Source organism: Aedes albopictus, chromosome 3 (assembly GCF_035046485.1).
Source record: "Aedes albopictus strain Foshan chromosome 3, AalbF5, whole genome shotgun sequence".
In the NCBI taxonomy this organism is placed as follows: Eukaryota; Metazoa; Arthropoda; class Insecta; order Diptera; family Culicidae; genus Aedes; species Aedes albopictus.
In genome coordinates this window covers 427,340,260-427,354,343 of record NC_085138.1, presented here as the reverse complement: position 1 = coordinate 427,354,343, position 14,084 = coordinate 427,340,260, and positions in this window count along the sequence as shown.

Genomic DNA, 14,084 nt, shown 5'->3' with positions numbered 1-14,084 from the left:
TAACATAAAGAGAACAATACCGCCGGTCGTAAAACACTCCACACCAGCAGGAAGCTGGCCAATTTGTGTACAATCGTCGAAAATCGGGGCAGCCAGATAAAACAATTAAGCATTAACAATGGACAAAAGAGCAGGAAGAAAAAAAAAATACATGTGAAGAACGAGCGTAATTAATTTTCAAATTATCACTCTCAGCAAATGAACAGTCAGTGCGCACATAAGTTGCGAGAGGGGGTTTGCCTGTACAGTTGTCCGGTATAAACAAACCAATGCAGAATAAATGAGGAAAAACGAGTTCGAAAAAATAATCTTTCAACCACCCATTGCATTGCACATCAAGCACGGTGTTGTTATTCAAGAGCAAGAGCTGGGCAAAAGTAATTACGTGAGGCGACCGAGAGACAGAGAGAGTGAGAGAGTACGATATTAACTGTAAATAATAATATGCGAATGATGAAGAAAAAAGTAAAACTCAAAACCAGTAGCATTAAAAAAAAGGTTAAAGCAAAAATGTGTAAACTTTTACGGTCCTGGTAATAAAAGCAGCAACTCGATCGGAGTTGGAAGACGTGAACAAAATAAAGCCCTGTTTGTGTATTGATTTTCTTAACTTCGAATGCCTTATTGAAACCAGTAGTGGTGTCATGGTGAACTCAGAGCTGGTTACTCAAGATTTACAAAGTTCAGAGCCCCTCAGGTAAGTGACATTTTTTTTTTCTTTTATTAGGGAGATTTTCAGCCTGAGGCTGATTCGTCACCATATAAGTGACAATATAATTTTAGCATGGTCAATTATATTTTCACTATTTTTTCTGTAATTTATTACTGTATTTATTATTTATGTGTTCCCGATCGTCAGAACAAACACCGTTCTTTTAGTTGCAGACTTAGCAGCTACAAAGCTGTAATTTTATTTAAGTTCAGTTAAACAGGTATTGGTTGGTGGTTAGTTAACTTATAACTACAATTACTCACAATTTCAGTATTTTTCTGTCACTTTTCTGGCTGTCGATTATCGGGAAAACGTGGGTTTTACAATCTGTACAAATTACATTGTTCATTTAATTTCAGGTTATAAATACGGACTCAATAATGACTATGAAATTCTGACTGAAACAAAACGTACCTTGACGGACTGGATTTTCACTTATTGTGCGGTGCTGACTGTATACGGAATACTACTGTAATCTAACTAGATATAACAAATAAATTCAGTATAACAATTCAAATAAATAGTTCACAAACTCACTTCAAATTATCGGAATAATCCACTAAGTTCAATCTTTGTTCGCTAAATGCTAACTACACTGTACACTAGCAAAGTCTGAATGAGTCTGTCTGTCTTTGTTCTGTCAGCTGCTATCCGATCTGTCAGTCCACTCGGCGGCAGCCGCTCAGTTGCGAGGGAACGGACGTTGGTTTCGCCATCGTTTCACGGTCGACAGTGTTGCCGGTAATAGTTTATGAGTTCAGCATGAATTATTCCTAAGATTATTTAAGAATGTATTCCTTCTCACTAACTTCTTAAGAATTGTCTCCTCGATAACCTCCAGGGTCACTGCCAGATATTCATTTAGGGATTCTTTCAAAACTTATCAAAATGTTTCCGATTTTTTTATAAAAAAAATGTTCTCAGATGATTTCCGAAAATGTTTTCAACAAGGATTCCTCCAGAGATTCCTTATCTTCCTTCCTTATCTTACCGGTCAGACTAAGGCCTGAATGTCCCCTGTTGCACGTAGGAGTCGTCTCCATTCTACGTCTCCAGTTCCACACTCTGCGAAGGGTCCGCAAATCGTCCTCCACTTGATCGACCCACCTAGCTCGCTGCGCATCACGTCTTCTTGTACCAGGCGGGTGGCTCTCGAGAAGCATTCTAATCGGGTTGCTATCGTTTTGATCGTATTGATTCATTTACAGAAGTTTGTGCATTTATTTCATGAGGAAAAAGCTGTAATTTTTTTTCCAGGAATATTAGTAGAATTTCATCCATGAGTTTTACTTTGCGATTTCTCCAGGAATTCTTCTAGAAATTACTTAAGAAAAATTTCTAGGAATTTCTCTTCTAGAAGTTTCTCCAGGAATTCCTCCAAAATGTCTTCAAAAGATGTAATTTTTGGGAAATGTCTCACAAAAATCGGAATTTTTCTCGGAATTTCGGCAACGATTTCTTATGGAAGTTTAGAGTTTTTTCCAGGAACTCTTTCGGAAATTTTTGTTGAAATTTCTGCCGAGGATCCATCTGGTAATACTCCATATTTCAAGGAATTGCCTCAGGCATTTATTTGGAAATTTCGGTAAGTTCCACCAGGTGTTCCTCCAGGAATTGCTACCGGTTTATGCATCAGGGATTTTTAAAGATTTTTTTCTCCGAAGATGCTTAGAAATACTGCCAAAGATTCTCTCAGCGATTCCTGCAGTAATTTCTCTAAAGTTCTTTTTGGGAATTTCTGAAAGAATTTTCTAAGCACATTCTTCGATGAATTGCAAGCGTTCTCCAAGTCTTTCGCGTTTTTTTTAAGATTCTAAAAAAAAATCCCATAATTTTTTTCAGCGGCTCTCTAACTAAAGACTGGACTCGAAAAAAATAAGACACTCAAAATAATGTATAACTTTTGATTGCGTTCTCAAAAATAGCTGATTTTTTTACCAGGATTAGCATGTTTTGTGTAGCTAATGCCCTAAAAATTTCAACAAAATCGGTTCAGTATTGACACAAATATTGTCGATACAATAAAATGTGATTTTACACATTGAACACTGTCCCGATTTTTTTTGAAACTTTGACAGTGTAAAATCGTTGTGTTAATCTGTTCTCAATGGAAATTTCAGCCATTTTGATTGAACATTTTAAAAGTTAGAACAGTTTGAATGTCACTATACCAAAAACCACATCTGCTTATTGTGACATAGGGCTACATATATGGCTATAACTTTTTAAAGGTCAAATCAAATTGAATGAAATTTTGACACAATACATCTACATACATACATTTTGTACAGAAAATTTTTCATTGAAATCGGTTCAGTATTTTTGGCTGTACAGTTTTAGGTAAAAAATGTGATATTTTTTAAAGTGTTTGTTTGGCCCAAGATTCTCAAATGGCAAGTCTCTTGTTTGGACGATATCTCCGCCAACACTTAACCGATTTTGATGAAATTTTTATGGTATTAGCTACACATAATGTACTATTCCTGGTCAAAAAATCAGCAATTTTTGTGCACGCAATCGAAAGTTATACATTATTCTTTGTGTCTCATTTTTTTTCGAGTCCAGTCTTTAATTCCTCCAGAGCTTTTTGTTATGTTTCTGCAGGATTTCCTGAAATCCCTCCAACAAATTTTCAAGCCATTTTTCCTTAAAATTACTTCCAAAGTTCCTTTCGATGTTTCACATAACTTCCTTTCTAGGAAATAAGATATTTTCCACAGATTTGCTTCAGGATTTTTTGTCTAAGAATCCCTTAAGAAAATTTTCAAGAATATGTGCTATGAATCTCCAAAGGTATCACCAAGAGTTTGTTTAAGTGATTCTCTAAAACAATCTCCAGGGATTCTTTCAAGACATCTTTCAGAATTTGTTGTGCAATTTCTGGATAAACTTTTAAGAACAATCGCTGGGGGATATTTGGAACAATACAGTCGAGACTGTAAGAATCCCTGAAGGAATCTCCAAAGGAATGTTTGCCTAAACTTTCGAAAGAATTTCCCAAGGAATATCTGTTAGATTTTTAAATAAGTTTTCTGAGGAATTTAAGAAAAAAAATTAATGGAAGAACTTTTGAAGACATACCTTGCTGGAATTCCTGAAAAAATCTCTGAAATTCTGAAAGATTCTCTGGAGACATTTTTTAATGAATTTCAGAAGCAATCAGAGCAAGAGTTTCTGATAGAATTTCTGAAGGAATTTTTGAAGAAATATTTAGTAAAAGCACTAAAGAAATCCTAGGAAGAACTCTCGAATAAATATCAATGGAAATGTCTGATAAATTTCTGGGAAATTCTTGAAGGAAATAACTGGAGAAATTCCTCGGTAAACTCCTGGAGATGTCCTTCAATAATGTTTTTGCAGGATTTTCTGAAAGTATTTCTGGAGTTATCAGTAAACGTTTTCCAAAAGTAATACGTGGGAAAATGCTTAAATAAGCAAAACATACAAAAAAAAAACTGAGGGCGCTCATACGGGAGTTCATTTTTTATCTCTAGAGTTAGTTACTCAGTGAGTAACTTAGAGTAACCTCGATGACACCGCTTTTTATCAGATTATTCATATGAAGAAAACATTTCAACGTGGTTGTATTGCCTTCGAAGAGTTTACCCTCAAGCCTCAAGTAGATATTATCCCATGATCGAAGATTCACAAATTACTTTATCGTAATTACTACAGCTTCCCAGCCTCGTAACAACACCATACTTCGCCCTCCAAATGTCATTGTATCACAAATCAAACCTGCTCTGCTGGCGAACTGCCGGAGCTTCGCCCATCACAGCCCTCCATTACTGGGGCAAGTCGTTTGTCTGAGCCTGCTTTCCTTCCGCAAACACAGGAGGAACGGCCGGCGTGCAAACTACTGAACGATGATGATTTTATAGCTGTCATTATTCACACGCCTTCCGATCGGAAGGGGTTTGGTGTGGAGACCTGACTGACTGGTACTGCTAAGAGGCGCTCTGGGAGGCGAACAGATGGTTGGAAATGTGTTTCCAGAGCTCCCGCCGAGACGTGCTGGGTGAAGGAGTCTTGCTGGGCATTGATGCTGAGGAGGTGGAAGTGTGGAAGTGATTGGTCGTTCATGGAAAGGATTGTGGTGGGTGACGAAGGTGAGTAAATAACTACAAGCACTTTGCTTTATGACCCGCTTTTAATGAGTACCATAGATATTGGGAAATTGCTTCATTGATGTTTGTAATAAAAGTTTCCTGCTACAAGTAGATACCATATACATTATGAAGAACGTTTTGATGTTGATGATTGATTTGAAATCAATCTTCTGCTACATACATATTTTGTTACTAAACACCGTCACAAGCTGAAACATTGCTGCAATATTTGTTGCAGCTTCCAAATAAGCTACCAAGGAGTTGACGGCCTAACCCAAGTAACAATCTTGATTCTATTTGGTTTTATTTGTTTTTATGATAGTTTTATCTGAACATTGCATATTCTAGTTGATCTTATCGGAGTTTCAGCTGAGCACAACTATTCTTCGTCAATATGTGGTTTTAAAAACACCTCCAAGAATACTTGAGGTTCAGTTCCTAAAACCATAAACACAACAAGAACTGTAGAACTTATTTTCAGTTTTATAAGACTCTTGTAGTTATCTTCAATTATCCGTTCTTGATCAAGAGCAACTGTTCTCGCATGAGAACAGTTTGGTATATGAAAAATACAAGAAAAAACTCAAGCATCAGGTTTTGATTCTCATCGTTCCATTATTGCTGCCAATCAGAGATGCCAGATATACAGATTTTTGACCTCCTATACAGACAAGGTACAGAGTACAAAAAATACAGATTTTGAAAATGTGATACAGATTTCTCCAGAAAGCATAAAATTTGAAGTTACTTTCAATAAATTTAATGAAAACTTAAAAAAATGATGCATAAACTTTAAAGAATTTATGAAAATTTTTACATTTTCACACATGTTTAAGAATAATAAATACCAGTAAAAATTAAAAGTAGCCATAAAGTAGTATATTTTTGTTAGTTTCTATTGAAATCTAGGACTCTTGGTGTATACTATACCCTCAAATACGACGATTCAGAAAAATCTGTATTGATACAGATTTTTGATAAAATAATCTGGCATCTCTGCTGCCAATCAAGAACACCTACCCGGAAATCCAACCGCGACGCGGTGCAGTGCCAAGTACCTCCGGTTGCAGCATCCGAAATGAGGTGGGTTTGGTCATCCACACTCTTAAAAAAATTGGATTTTACACGTGACGTAAACCATCAACGTACGTAAACATTTCATTACTGAATGGCAAATTTGAATCAATTTTACATCCATCATGTAAGTTCTAGTTGGTTGCACAAAGATGTCAACAAACCTACCTGACCAGATAGATAGAAACAGTTTAACATTTATCGTTTGTCTCACAACTCGGTGATACAGCCAAGAGGTATAGTACGTGCCTCTCAATCAGCAGAACAGAGTACGAATCTAGTTTATTATTTTACATACATATGTTTTATCTCTCGTTTCGGCTCTAGCGATTGATAGCTCGACTTTATTTGTGATAGAAGACGTAAATTTGTGTCAAATGGGCCGCTCCTTTTATGTGCATCCAAGTGAACTTAAATTTACATGTTTTTGCCTTTCTCGTACACCAAGTGTACTGGAAAGGCTATATGTTCACTCCAAAAATGACTTTCGATAGAAGGCCCGGAGGGTCGAGTCACATATACCAATCAACTCAGCTCGACGAATCGAGGTGATGTCTGTGTGTGTGTATATGTGTACAACAAAACTTACATCACTTTTTGGCAGTAAACCTCAACCGATTTTAATGACCAACGGTTCATTCGACGCAGAATCTGGTCCCATTGTTTCCTATTGAAAATGGTTCGGATCGGTCCAGCCGTTCCGGAGTTATGACCATTTAGGTGTTCCGGACCGGTACCCCAGGCAGGGGCCAGATATGAAAACGCTCCAAACCCATGCATGCGACACATCAAACTACGGCGTTTTCGATAACTTGATGAATGGTAAGCAGGAAAATGGTCACAGACTATATCTGAACCGGTAGTGTCCCGGAACCGGTTCCGGGTGTCCCGCTGGAAGTGGCCAAACATAAAAGCGAACTAAACCCATGCATGCGACATATCAAACCACGGCTTTTTTTAAACCAGATGAACGGTAAGCAAGACAATGGTCTTAGACCATATCTGAATAGTGTTTCATTGTACTTGCCTAACAATATACAAACTCATGCAATGGCAGGCAAAGAATGCCCTTCAATTAATAACTAAAGAGGCAGGCCAAGTCCCAGTGGGGTCGTAGAGCCATAAAGATGAAGAAGAAGATTCACAATTGGCATGGAACTAGTCTGAGATCACATCAGGGACAATCGGTACAATCCCGGAACTGGGTCTGGGTGTCCTGCCGGAAGTAATATAATGAGAAATTGAACTAAACCCATACGTGTGGTACCATAAAACTACGCTAATTCGACAATGATTGCTGTTAAATTACCCGGGTTAACTTTTAATTCGACAAACTAACTCTAAATTAGTTTTTGTTCAGATTTTCGGATTCGTTTTTGAACACAAATCCTACAGATATTGTGGTAGTATGAATTGAAAGCTTGTTAATTTTATGATTGTTGGCTTCCGAAGTTCATTGTGATTGATCACCAAATGGATCAGGTGTCGGATAGCACAAAATTTGAACTTCCGGAAGTAGCAGCTGCACGAGGAGCCGCTTCGGGTGTGAGTAACAGCACAATATCGGATCATTCGGGCATGGGACACGCTTGTATGGAAAAAATAAATCCTCGCTCCAGTCGACTTTTTGGATTCCATTTTGGTCCCATATGAACTGTACAACATTTCAGAGCAATCGGTGAAACTATAGTTTAGCGCAAGCGATTGCGCAAGCGAATGAGCGAGGCACGAATTAAAAAGAGTCGTATTGAAAAATGATTAATACGGGGGGCTTGACAGTACATCAAATAGCAGCTTTTTCGATAACACGATGATCGATTCGTAAGACCATATTTTAGACAACCGGTAGTGTCCCGAAACCGGTTCTGGGTGTCCCACTGGAAGTGGTCAAATGTAAAAGTGATCCATACCCATGCACGCGATACATGAAATCGTGGTTTTCTAAGTAACTAAATAGCAATGAAATGGTTTCAGACTATACTTGGGAGACTCGGTAGTGCCCCGGAACCAGTTCCGGGTGTCTCACCGAAATTGACCAAATGTACCGTGCGAGACATCAAACCACGACTTTTTTAATAACCTGAGGAACGGTTAGCTATAAAAAAAGATCACACCACATTAGAGACTACCGGTGAACAAAATCAATGCAAACGATAAATATGTGTAAGAGAAACAAAATTTGACAAATTAAACCCACATACAAACAGACAATACTCACTACATATCGTTGTTGTTTTCAACGGTTGATTCAAATAATTATCAGTTCGCCAATTGAACGCTTACAGCGCACGCATCGTTTGTGCTCCTGTTTGACGTTTATTCACTACCGCCGTCTAGCTAGCGGATCGCAATTTGTTGCAAGTGATATGTTTGTTTATCTGTGCTGTGCTCATCAAATCACACAATTTCAGATTCCTGAGGTGTAAATATTATGCTTTTTGTTGAAATTCGAAGTGACCTGGGACGCGAAAATTGAGTTTTTACTTACTTTTAAGTGTCGCAACTCGATTCGGATGAGTGCATATTGTAGCTCTTAATTAGCTCAATGATGTGCAATGCCAATAATCGGTTCAAATTAATTTCGCATCTGCAACTTCGCATGTCACGCGAGTCGCGACTTCGATTTGGTGATGCGACGATAATATACAGTAGGATGAGTCAACGTTGTATGGGACAATTTGAATTTAATCGCATCAACCCCGAACAAAGGTTTTGCGTATAAAATTACTGGGTAAAATTTTAATGGACTGATTGCGCCCTCGCGCTCTGTAATTGGTTGAAGTTTACATGAAAATTTCACATGCTTGCATTTTTTGTCAAATTTTATATGCATTTTTTAACCTCCCAAGTAACAATTCCATCGCTGATTGGTTTTGTTTGATTTTCATTAATGTTTTATTACAGCAATAATTAAAACTCACAGTTTTATGACTGCTTTTATGAAAACCATTAATAAAATGTTTTATAGTGTACTTGAAGATATCCATAAAGACAGATTTTAGGAGTAATCAAAACTTTCCGATATGTAAACCTTCTGGCAATCATTATTACCGCAATACAACTGTTAAAACTCTCAACAGATGGCGATCCGTTCGATTAGGAACGAAATCTGTTGGTGGAAAAGCAGAAACTACGACACTGCTAGGTTTATTGCGGTCATCACAAAAGTAAACTTGCTTTCGTTTTATTTTCGCTGATTATGGTCGTCGCAATATTGAAGAATGAGCTTACGTGAATGAAAAATAGTTAATTTTGCCTCAATTAGCAATTAATTGGTAGTTTGCAACCATTTTCATAACATGCTCACATAAATAAACTCTCTCTGCTGAGTTTTCTTGTGATTCGGGATAATTTTACTAAATTCACAAATTGATTTATTTCATTCCAAGATGATAATATTCACTATTTTCGAAGCGCATTAATTTGATGTTTCTGCAACCCCAATATTCACGGTAAATTCGAATGCGCATAAGCCTACCAGCACAATAACTACTAAAATACTGCTTTGAAATAATCGCTTTCTACTTACGAATGATGTATCCTCCTGAACTTAACGTGCCATCGAAGAAGCTTCTCTGCATCTTGAGCTGTCATAGTTTTTGTTGAAAAAAAAAACAACAACAATCGAGAATGGGAAATATTTCAACTAGGTTTTAAAACGGGTTTATTGCTACTCTTAATGCGGTTTGCAAAACCTCTCCGAGAGTGGTCCACTTAGCCGGAAGATACTCTTAAAGAGGTTATCAAGAAGTTTTGATGAATGATTCAATTTTATTGCAAGTTTTATAAAATTGGTCATGAAGATCTCTTGTAGAGCCGAACAAAACTTAAAATGTTACTTGGGCTATGATATGAAAAAACATTGGCGAAGATCGCAAAGTGATCTGTGATTGTGTAAAAAGTTATATCTTGGCTTGTAAGTATCGTCTAGATATTGATCGGCCTCCAGTGTTAGTGAAGATGCTCAAGCAGTCAACTGAGAAGTCTGATATTTTTCAGCTCTGCTTATACGTTGAACATAACGTCGGACTATGTGCCATCAATAAATTTTAAGTCAATTCAATGATGGCTTTGATAAAATGCTTGCTTTTCTTATAAAGTATTAGGATTCAGAACACTTTGGCTTTCATCGACGGAAAGATCATGAGAGCATATTCGACGAAAAAGGCACTATCACCACTAGGTGGATTAATTTGGTTTTTTCTGAGAGTGTAGCATTCTTGTGTTATGCTTTTAGCTCTGGCATGAGTTGAAAGAAATTTAAGACGATCTTATGGTGAAGTTGATTAAAACCATCGATAATGGACCGACCTCTGGCCGAGATTTCAATGAAAGCCATGTTGAGAAAACTCATGAACAATGTTTTCATGACCAGGAATAATATTTTTAAATATTTTATTAGTGCATTATAATGGAAGCGCGTTGCAATTTTTGGAAGTATCTTGCAACATATATACGATGAATTTTGCTTGGCATTTGGCATCCTTGTTACACCACGGAAATATTTCCAATTTGTGTAATAAATTAATCCTGATTACAATAATGTGTCATTTTCATTGTTTTTTTTTTCAATTTAATTCACCAAACTTTTCTGTCGACATAAAAGCTGCATCAGCAACAACACTGACAAATTTATTATCGTTTTAGCGTGCACTTGAAGAATTCTGCAAGAAGAGAGCAATTCGCCTTGAGGACAACTTGGGAAGTACAATAAGTTTTATGAGAAATTTAAAAACAATTCTCCAAGATCATCTAAGGATGGGCCGCTTTGGTTTTATGGCGGGTTTATGGTTGAGTTGATGACGTTTTGCAGAGCAATTTGGTTTATGCATGGTTTTAAAGAACAGGTGTTGAAGAATACTTCAACAGCATTATAAAATTAATTTTGTTACTTGAGTACTTTCCATACGATGTGACCAGCCGTACGCATACTGCCGTGTTTTTTGCGCATAAGGTTCCCAAAAACTTTATTAATGGGGCCATCCATAAACCACGTGACCACTAGGGGGGAGGGGGGGGGGTCTGCCGAAAGACCACGAAAAGCCACGGAGGGGGGGGGGCGGATGCGACCAATCCAAGTGGTTTTTTATTTGGTATTTTGTTTTCCTGTCTGTTCCAAAAGTATAAAATCAATTTTTGTTCAACTGACTAAGTCGATTTTTCCTGTCCATAGCACGAAAAATTGTGTAGTCAATTTTGAGTCTGTACAAACAAACCGTCTGTATCTTAGAAAAAAATATCATAGGGAAAGGTCAAGCATTGAGACTAAAGACATTCAGTGCACTTTAGGCTTCCGTCAGTCACCTAAGCTCGTGTAGACCACCATAGAAGCCACAAGTGTTTGGAAGTATTAAGGAGATATACAAAAGTGTTGGGACGGAATTAGATCCTCCCAGGTTAGAAGGGCATCATACCTGTGTGTTGGAAAGGTGCTGCGAAGGATCAGTGGCGGAAAAAGCAGTTCTCTGAGGGCCGCATTTACCCACAGCGAGGACCATAGTGACGTGGCCAGCAGTGAAGAGCTCCCGATTGGGACTGCGTAACACATCCTCCGGACGAACTCCGGTGAAGCGTACCAGTGACGGGAGCAGTCATCTGAAGCACCAGGTTTCGGGTGGACCCCAGGCCCTGGAACCAAACCCCCCCCCCACCCCCCCGTCAGGCAAGACACGTGTGACGTCTACGGACGGGCCAGGACATCCCATGCGGCCGTAGTGAGCGGACGAACGGTGGTCGGCATGTTTCCAAGCGACTCGGCAAATTCCGGGCGGACAGGACACGAGTATGATGATGATTAACCTGGGCTTGTAAGGGGAATATCTGTAAGTAAAAGAAAATCGTGTTAAGTACTGTTCCTTTGAATTCCACTAAGAATTTGCTTTCCTTTGACAGATACGTATTTCGACCTCAACTGTAAGGTCGTCTTCAGTGTCTTGTACTTGACTCGACACGAGTGCCAAGCGACGGTCAGGCGGAGTTCATCCGGGCCCCTGCACTAACACCACACACTTTCTGTAAGTACCACGTTGTTGAATAGGTAGGAGTTAGGGCCGTAGGGACACTAAGGACTTTAAATAAAGCCGTCATTTAGATCATTCGTTGCTTTTCCCTCTTCCTGCAAAACCTCGGCGGAACTAGCCGACCCTGAGTGGGCTGGGAGTCCTTAGGACTGAGCGGGCGTAACGAAGGTAAGTTACAAAGTGTTGTACAAAATACAGGTTAATGAGAAAATTCAAAGAACTGTTTCTTTTATTTTGGATACCATTCCGCTTTTTCTCATAAATTGAGTTGCATAATCCCAGCTAATTTAAGTACATGTTCTCAAGGTCAGGTTATGTACAAGGTCCAGTTTGCGTGAAATTCCATGTCACATATTTCTCTTCTAGCAGAAACAAAATAATATGAATATGTAAATTCAGGAAAGGAAAAATTCTGATGATTTTATTGATGGTAACAGGCCCGTGCACAGAAGTGGCGCCGAGGGAAGGGTTTTTCCGAATTTCCGGCCAAAGGCGGAGGGATGCCTAGTGTATGGAGTGTCGGTAATGGAGAGGGTTTAACACCCAACCCCCCCCCCCCCCTCCTTGTGCACGGGCTTGGATGGTAAACACTACCCAACTATTATGTGTGGGATATACACCAGACAACATTGAAGCGGATCAACTATACTCCCCGGACAACACTGAAGGGTTAGATGTTTGACAGCTACATCAGTACAAGCACTAGCCGACCTACGCGACACCTAGGTCGGCGTCATTCGGCTCGAACACCGAACGACTCCCTTTGGCTGGCTGCTACGGGCTCTTTCGATCGCAGACAGTCACCCACACGGAAAAAACAAATTACCTAAAAAATACGTTAAAAGAACCCAAAAATAAGTAAACCGCTTGAACTTTTTACCCAGCAGTGGGTTGTTTCCTCGCTCTCCCGCTCGCAATGTTGTCAAAAACAAAGCGAGAAGCACACTGAAAGATCTATGTACACAGAGCAAGAAGTAACTTTCACGCAGCGATCGAAAAGACAAAATATTTCATGCAAACTTGTGTGAAAATTCACGCAAATTTGTGTAACACCGGATCAGCACATTTTTTGTGCTGATCCAGTCGTACGTAAATATGAGTGAAAAATCCTTTGTCTTTTCGCAAGTTACTCATTCGCTGTGTACTTTCGTTTTAGGGTGCAGCTTCCTAGCTGAAAATGTCCGTGCGAGAAGCCAAATTTGGTTTTTTTGCCGTTTACCCAAAAGTAGGTTTATTTCAACCCACTAGGGTACTTTGAAAGTCAACGCTGGGTAGAAAAAACTTTGCGATGGGTTGCAATTTTCTGCCGGGATCAAACGGAAACTACCCACTCAAAGCTTTAACGCGGTATAGCCAAATTTGGAATCTCGTACGGAAGAGCCGATATGAGTGAAAAGAACCTATATTTGGGTTGATTTCTGGTTCCGTGCAGGTAAGACGTGCTCCCGTTCGGCTGGTGTCATGGACAATTATCGACCGCCATGATCGCCGGAATCCCACATTATGATACCACTGAACATTTCCAGCTAACGTGGCTGATCACCAAATCAGACTAAACCTGTACAGAACATTTATTTTCACATGTTCTGCTAACGATAGAATGAATTAACCTACACTTGTGAATGTTTTTCCTTTTGTAGATATTTATCCCGTTTACAATTTCCAAAAACTGCCTCCTTTTTTGAGGCTGTCATCCTTGAAAAATTCCAGCTACTTTCTTGCAGTGAAATTTAAAACAAATTTTCTTCTTGGCCGCAGGAATTTGTCTTGTCTCTCTTCAAACTAGTGTTTTTTGAACACTTCCACTGTTATTAATTGAAGTGCATTGCATTCTTTGTTTGTCTTGCATAAATGCGTATTTTGTGTGGCAAGCACAATGATACACTATGCTGTTATTGTGTTGTGATTATTTTAAAAGTCTTTCGAAGAAAAAATCGCATACCGTCGTTGGGGTGAGAATGGATCAAAAAAGAATACTTAAAGATTGTTTGTTAAAAAACAAATGCATTTGAAGTCGGAATAACTTTTTATTTGGTACTAGCTGTCCCCGGCAAACTTTGTCTTGCCTACTGCGTTTTTTGACGTTTCAAGTCTTTAGCCAAGCGCCCAAGTCCCCGTTCAATATGTATGAAAACCCGATTTTCAAAAACTCGCAATTTTCCCATGTTT